Source organism: Panthera uncia, chromosome E1 (assembly GCF_023721935.1).
Source record: "Panthera uncia isolate 11264 chromosome E1, Puncia_PCG_1.0, whole genome shotgun sequence".
NCBI lineage: Eukaryota > Metazoa > Chordata > Mammalia > Carnivora > Felidae > Panthera > Panthera uncia.
This window is the reverse complement of record NC_064814.1, coordinates 55,213,749-55,220,237: the sequence shown is the minus strand read 5'-3', so window position 1 is coordinate 55,220,237 and position 6,489 is coordinate 55,213,749. Positions and strand designations below refer to the sequence as shown.

At 58.4% G+C, this 6,489-nt stretch overlaps 1 protein-coding gene across 5 annotated transcripts in view; it reads right to left on the bottom strand.

Annotated features, from left to right (window-relative positions):
- The window catches only part of PIK3R5 (phosphoinositide-3-kinase regulatory subunit 5), a 67,746-nt gene extending 61,544 nt beyond the window's left edge, over positions 1–6,202 (bottom strand). For 3 of the 5 annotated variants that reach the window (XM_049636945.1, XM_049636944.1, XM_049636948.1), the window contains exon 1: positions 5,124–5,259. The gene's annotated coding sequence lies outside the window, so the exon portion shown is untranslated. Of the gene's footprint in view, positions 1–4,341; positions 5,038–5,123; positions 5,260–6,020 lie in introns of those variants that run through there. The other 2 variants (XM_049636947.1, XM_049636946.1) reach the window with 2 other exon arrangements.
- Between the last annotated feature and the right edge of the window lie 287 nt (positions 6,203–6,489).

Genomic DNA, 6,489 nt, shown 5'->3' with positions numbered 1-6,489 from the left:
TGGAGCCTGTTTCCGATTCTGTGTCTCCCTCTCTCTCTGCCCCTCCCCCATTCATGCTCGGTCTCTCTCTGTCCCAAAAATAAATAAAAAATGTTGAAAAAAAAAATGAATAAACTTTAAAAAAAATTTAAAAAGAGAAGTATTTGGCAGACGTAACTTCCATTCATGCTTTTAAAAATCCTTAGCAAAATGAGGAACCGGAGAAAACCCCCTTCCCACGTGGCACTTGATGGGGACCACGTATCACAGAGACCAAGCCCCCGGCTCATTCCCGTCCTTTGAAGCTCGAGACGCTGGGAGCATCTGTGGTAACGAAACAGCCGTGGAGGGAACATCAGAGCTTCTTATAAGGACACCATGAGCAAAAGTAACACTTTTGTTCGCAGATGGTCTTGAATTTCATCGTCTCGAAGATGGCTTGAATTCAAGACTTGATGAGACATTCAGAAAGTGATAAGCATGGCTGGGGCTCAGTGAACGGTCAGGGAGCTCACCCTCCCACCCCTCACCCTGCACGGGCCACCTTGACACCTCACCAGTGAGTCACCGGTGACCTCCCGTGCAGTTTGCAAGTTTCAATCATCAGTCACCCCCTCCCCCCGCTGGCCTCTAGCCACGGCTGACTCCCCGTGTGCAGCAATGCTGGGGGGTTACCCCAAGAAATCGGCGGAAAGAAAGTCCTGCTTTTGAGAACAGGGGTGAATACCCTGGCTTTGCTGGTGAACTGCAGAGCTCTGAGAACACCCTGACCTTTTACGCAGAACTCTGGAAGAGAGGGGGGAGAGAAACCGTGCGTGTGTGTGTGTGTGTGTGTGTGTGTGTGAGTGACAATTCTCCTGCCAAGGGTCAAAATGACCAAGCCATTCAGGAACAAACGCACAGACCCCAAACGCCTGTGCAGGCTTCGTGGTTCCGGGAAGACAAGTTTGGATGGGGAAGAAGGGTGCAGAGAGTGAACAGATGGCAGAGAATCAGGGGTTCCTAACCCTGTAAGTGAGCAGGTTTGGAGAGGGGCGGAGCGGAGGCCCGGCGGACAGCGTGCTTGTTTTCCAAGCGTGGAGGCTTCCTCTGCCACGGATGCAGAGGACTCTTGCAGGAGCCCCCGGGGACATCCGCAAAGCATGCTCCCCGCTGATGACCGGTGCCCAAGGAAAAGGGAAGCGCCAGTAATAGAACTGATGGCCTTCACGTCCTTGAGCCGGACTCGGAGTCTGGGGCAGGGTCAAGGGAGGAAGAGATAGGGCTGAGGGCTTGAGGCCCTGGTCCACGCCAGACCTTGGGCGGGGTGCCTGACAGCAGGTGCCTCACCGATGCCCCCAAGGAGAGGAGCCCTCGCAGCCCTCAGGATGGTTAAAAGGAACGCCTGCAGGGCTCAGTCGGTTAAGCGTCCAACTTCGGCTCAGGTCACGATCTCGCGGTCCGCGAGTTCGAGCCCCACGTCGGGCTCTGTGCTGATGTCTCGGAGCCTGGAGCCTGCTTCGGAGTCTGTGCCTCCCTCTCTCTCTGCCTCTCCCCCACTTGCGCTCTGTCTCTCTCTCAAAAGTAAATAAAATGTTAAAAAAAAAAAAAAAAAGGAACACCCAAGAGGATGCACCCAGGAGCACTTAGCATGCATCTGCTAACATTAGGTACTACTGTTCTCAGCATCCCTCTTTCCATCTTGTATCTCTCAAGTGTCAACAAGAAAATGACATCGTTAGGGAAACCTTGCCTTCACCCCCCAAATGTGTGGATCAACCGTGATGTAATCTCACAGCACCCCCCCCTCGCCCCCATTCTCACCATTGCAATTACACGATGTGTGTGTCTAGTGTCTTGCCCGCCAGACTAATTTCACAGGCGCAAGAACATTGTCTGTGTTGTTCAGGGGTCCCCAGAGCCCGGCGCTTTGCCACAGCTGTGTCTCATTTATCCAGAAGGCACTGGACTGAAAAGCCCCATCATCCAGAGCCCCACCGCCGGTCTGGAGGCCCTGTGGTTGGCCACAGTTCATGCCCCAAAAGTCACGCCCTAGAGGGTATGAACTTCACACCCACAAGCATATCCAAGCTGCCACTGGGGCCTGGTGATCTCAGAGAGTCGGCTTAGCCCTGGCGCGTTCTAGCAGCGTGGCCTTGGTCCTCCGTGTCCGCATCCGTAACGTTCGGATCGTAGTTTTTGCTACCTCGGAGTGCGGCCGTGAAGGACCAAAGGACGTGAAATACTCAGTCCAGCGCCCAACACCGCGAACGTACAGCGGAAGGAGACAGGAGCCAAGAGCAAGATGAGCGAGAAAGGGCAGACACGTTGTCCCGAGCAGAGCCAAGGTAGGAAAGGGAGGGGCAGGTGGAACGAGATGATGATTCCCAAGACGTTATTACACAGCGTTCGATGTACTATATGTATGAAAGCGAGCCACACAAGGGACAAGGATTTCCTCTACAGGTGGGTACAGTGAAAAGTTTTGGTGTCCATGAGGTCAAGCTACTGGAAAAATCCACGCAGATTCACTCAGGGGAATGACATAATTCTGTGCGTACCTGGGTATTTCTATAGCATTCCCCCAACCCAAATCTGTAAAACATACATTGCATTTAACAGGATCTAAGATGACTTCAACGGTTTTTTAAAATTATTATTATTATTATTTATTTAAAAAAAATTTTTTTAACGTTTATTTATTTTTGAGACAGAGAGAGACAGAGCATGAACAGGGGAGGGGCAGAGAGAGAGAGGGAGACACAGAATCAGAAGCAGGCTCCAGGCTCTGAGCCATCAGCCCAGAGCCCGACGCGGGGCTCGAACTCACGGACCGCGAGATCGTGACCTGAGCTGAAGTCGGACGCTTAACCGACTGAGCCACCCAGGCACCCCTATTATTATTATTATTTAGAGAGAGCACGAGCAGGAGAGAGGGGCAGAGGGAGAGAGAGAGAATCCCAAGCAGGCTCCACACTCAGTGCAGAGCCCGACACGGGGCTCGATCCCACCACCCCAGGATCATGACCTGAGCCGAAATCAAGAGTAGGACGCTCAACCGACCGAGCCACCCAGGCGCCCCTAAGATGCCCTCAATCGTAAGGTGAGCTGTTATTTTGCGTGCCACTAAGAGAGAAATATTGCTGTCGGCTATGATGGTACGATGCCACAGAAGGTAAGACGGATGTTGATTTCCAAGCTGTTAAAACGTGAACATATATAGTTACGTCTTCAAATCAATGGGATGTCCTCATAGGTCATATATGTTTGCTGTGGGGATGTCTCATCTGCAGAAATAAAGTGCAACCTCTCCTTTGTTCCCTTGCACACATCGATACCAGAGGCTCAAAAAGCAAACTGACCACCTCTCTCCCCCCCAACCCCGAGTGACGGCCCATCACCATCCTGCCCCTCCAGAAGCTTCCTCTCTTAAGGAGCTGATCCAGACGCTTTCAGCCCACCCACAGCTGAGCCAAACAAGACTTCTGGTTCACAGGGATCCCGTTGGGGTGAGCCTCTTGGAATGAGGGCAGAGTCAGAAAGGCTCAAATACTCAGCTGAACCCAAGCTGGGGCCCCCAGGCTGTCCGGGCCACGCTGGCTCTCCTCCTCCGACACTCCTCAGCCAGGAGGCCCACGATCCATGTGTGTGGTCTTAGCATCATTATCCCTCCAGGACCCCCAAACGTGCTTTTCATGCGGTCCCCCCACTCGGCTTCCCCTGATTATTCTTGAAAGAGACAACCAGAGCTGCACAGGAGGGAGGAAGGAGAGGCAGAGATGGGGAGAGAGCATGACCACGCCTCACTTAAGCTGGAGGTCAGGGGGGAGGGGGTGTCTTAAGACCCCACAGTCCTGGCGGCTTATGCTCCAAAAAGCAAGGAACGGTATCCTGAAGCAGGAAGAGAGAGCCTGACTATCTGAAACCTTCTTCTTTTGTCTTCCCGGACCCACACCGCGGCGGGGCAGGCTGGGGAAGGAGGTAAGCCTCTGATCCCCTCGCTCCTTGCTGCAGATAAATACCCAGGAAGCAGCTTCCGTGCACGGCTACTCTCCTCACGCTTTTCTCATCTATTTCCCCCCAGCCCCGTGAGGTCGCTATTAGAGCCCATTTTAGAGACAGGACAACCAGTCTGGGAGAGGGGTGGTAAGATACTCCGGGTCGCACAGCAGGGCCTGGCCGGCAACTCAGGTCTCCCTTCCACATCACACGGGGCTCTCAAGCAATGGCTCCAGCGGCATCCTTCAAGGAGCTTGCTCAAATTTTAGAAAAAGACAGATTCCAGACCTGCCCCCAGCGGACCCCCCCCCCCCGCCCCCCAAAGCTGGGGCTGGGGCCTGGGGCAGGTGTGCTTTAACAAGTTCTGGGAACCCGGGCCCTTACCAGGTGGTCTAGGCCAGGAGCAAGAGGGCGGATCAGAAGTTGCAGCGAGGAGCGAAGGGAGGAAGCGAAGGGCAGCCCAGAAGGGGCCTTCCGGGCCCGGCCGACCTGGCCTACTTTTAGCCCTCATTTCGCCAAACCTCCTCTCGGCGCAGAGGCTTGTTAAACTCTTCATACCACATCCTGCTGCTTTCAACTCGCCTTCCTTCTTCCCTCCGAACCATCTCCTTCCTCCTCCTGACCCGAACCTCTCGCCGATGTACCCGGAGCCCTGGGATGGGCCGGCACGCGCGCGCACGCGCACACACACCTGCACGCACGCACCCGCGGAGCCACGCAGGGACACCGGGTGTAAACACGGCTCCTGCCACCGCGCCGACGGGCGGTGCTCTAGAAGAGCGGCCGGCGCCCGGGCACCTCCGCGACCCCCCGGGTCCTGACGGCGGTGCCCGCATTCACCGCGACAGTCCCCAGGCGGAGAGGCGCGCGGGCTCCGCGACCCCCTCCTCGCGCCGGCCCGCGACGGAGGCAGGAGGCCGCGGCCACACGCACCGCCCCGGCCTTCCGCAGTGGCTACCCGGCCGACGCACCCCACGCCGGGACGCCCCTTCTGTCTCCGGGATTACCGGGGCGGCAGGTGCGCGGACGCCGTGCCCACGGAGAGACACCCGACTGCCCAGCCCGCCCGCCGCCGCCGCCGCCGCCGCCGCGGCCCGAGCGCACGGCTCCCCGACGGTGCGCGGGCCGCCCCCTCTCGCGCCCTCGCCGCCCGGCCGGCCACGCACCTGCAGTCCCCGCCGGGCGCCGAGCCCCTCTCCAGCGGCGACTCCCCGCGGCTCGCGTGCGGTCGGGACCACGGCGCCGGGCAGCAGCCGCGCGGCGAGTCCCAGCATCAGCCCCAGCAGCGCTCCGACGGCGGGGCGGGCCGGGGGCGGGGCCACTCCGGGGGGCGGGGCGGGGCGCCCAGCCGGCCTCTAGCGCCCCCTGGCGGCCGGGCGGGCGAGGGGCCGGCGGGCCCAAGCAGCCTGAGTCCCCTCCTGACCCCGCGCAGCGCGCAGGAGCCGCGGTGCCAGCGACGCGCGCGTCTGCCCTGGAAGGGACAGGCCCCGCGGGCGGGCGGCCACGGCCGGAGGGGCACCCCCCCGAGGGCCCGCGATCCCCCGGGAGGCAGGTGCGGCCGGTCCCGGGGAGCGGAAGCGGGCCTCGGCCCCTGCAGGAGGGGTGGGCGGAGCAGGAGGGGAGGGCTTGGGGTGGGGGCTTCGGGGAAGGAGGAGAAAAGGGAAGCTCCGAAGAGCTGCTTCCTTCTCTCGCTGCGACCCAGCGCCCCACTTCCTCCTGCTACTTCTATTTTCTCTGGGTGCTCTTAACCTTTAAAATGCCTGCACCCCTGGTGCGCAGACGGGCGCCCGGACCCTCCCCCCCGGGCCTCCCCCTCTTCTGCGAGAAGGCAGGCTTTCTGCCCCGCACCTCCAGTCTCGGGGCTGACCCCCCGCCCCCTTTCCTTGGCCAGTGGCTGTCACTTCGGCCATTTCTCAGCCCATGAAGTGGGGAGGGGTCGTCTCCGGAGTCAAGGCCCTCTTTTTGCCTCCTCCCTTTTCCCCCTAGACGACGCTGGCGGGCAAAACGCATCGCGGAATCCCGGGAGTCACTGCACTTCCCCGTGCCTCAGTTTCCCCACTTACAAAATGAGGGTAGGAACGTTGGCTACGGTGCAGGCCGTCCTGGCGAGGAAAGAATGAGCCCTTCGTTTCGGAATTGACAAAGGGCAAGGCTGAAATTCCCACTTCCACTATTGAATGGGACTCTGTGTCACAATAGCTGTCAAAGGCGTTTGAAATTGGCCACAAGCTCGTACGTTGCTGTTGGTCCAAAGCCACAACCCTACCTGAGGCTTTGAGAGACGCGAACACACCAATGACTTTTGTTTTCCTGACTCCCTAAATACCAAGAAAAAGCAACTTCCCCAAAGACATAGAAACAGAAAGTACCCTTGGGCGAACACGGAGGTCGGGTTCCAGAAAGGCGCTCAGAACCTGTCTGGTAGTTCTATGTCTCATCCTCCATCCCAACCCCCTCATACCACCTAGTCTCTCTCTCTCTCTCTCTCTCTCTCTCTCTCTCTCTCTCTCACACACACACACACACACACAC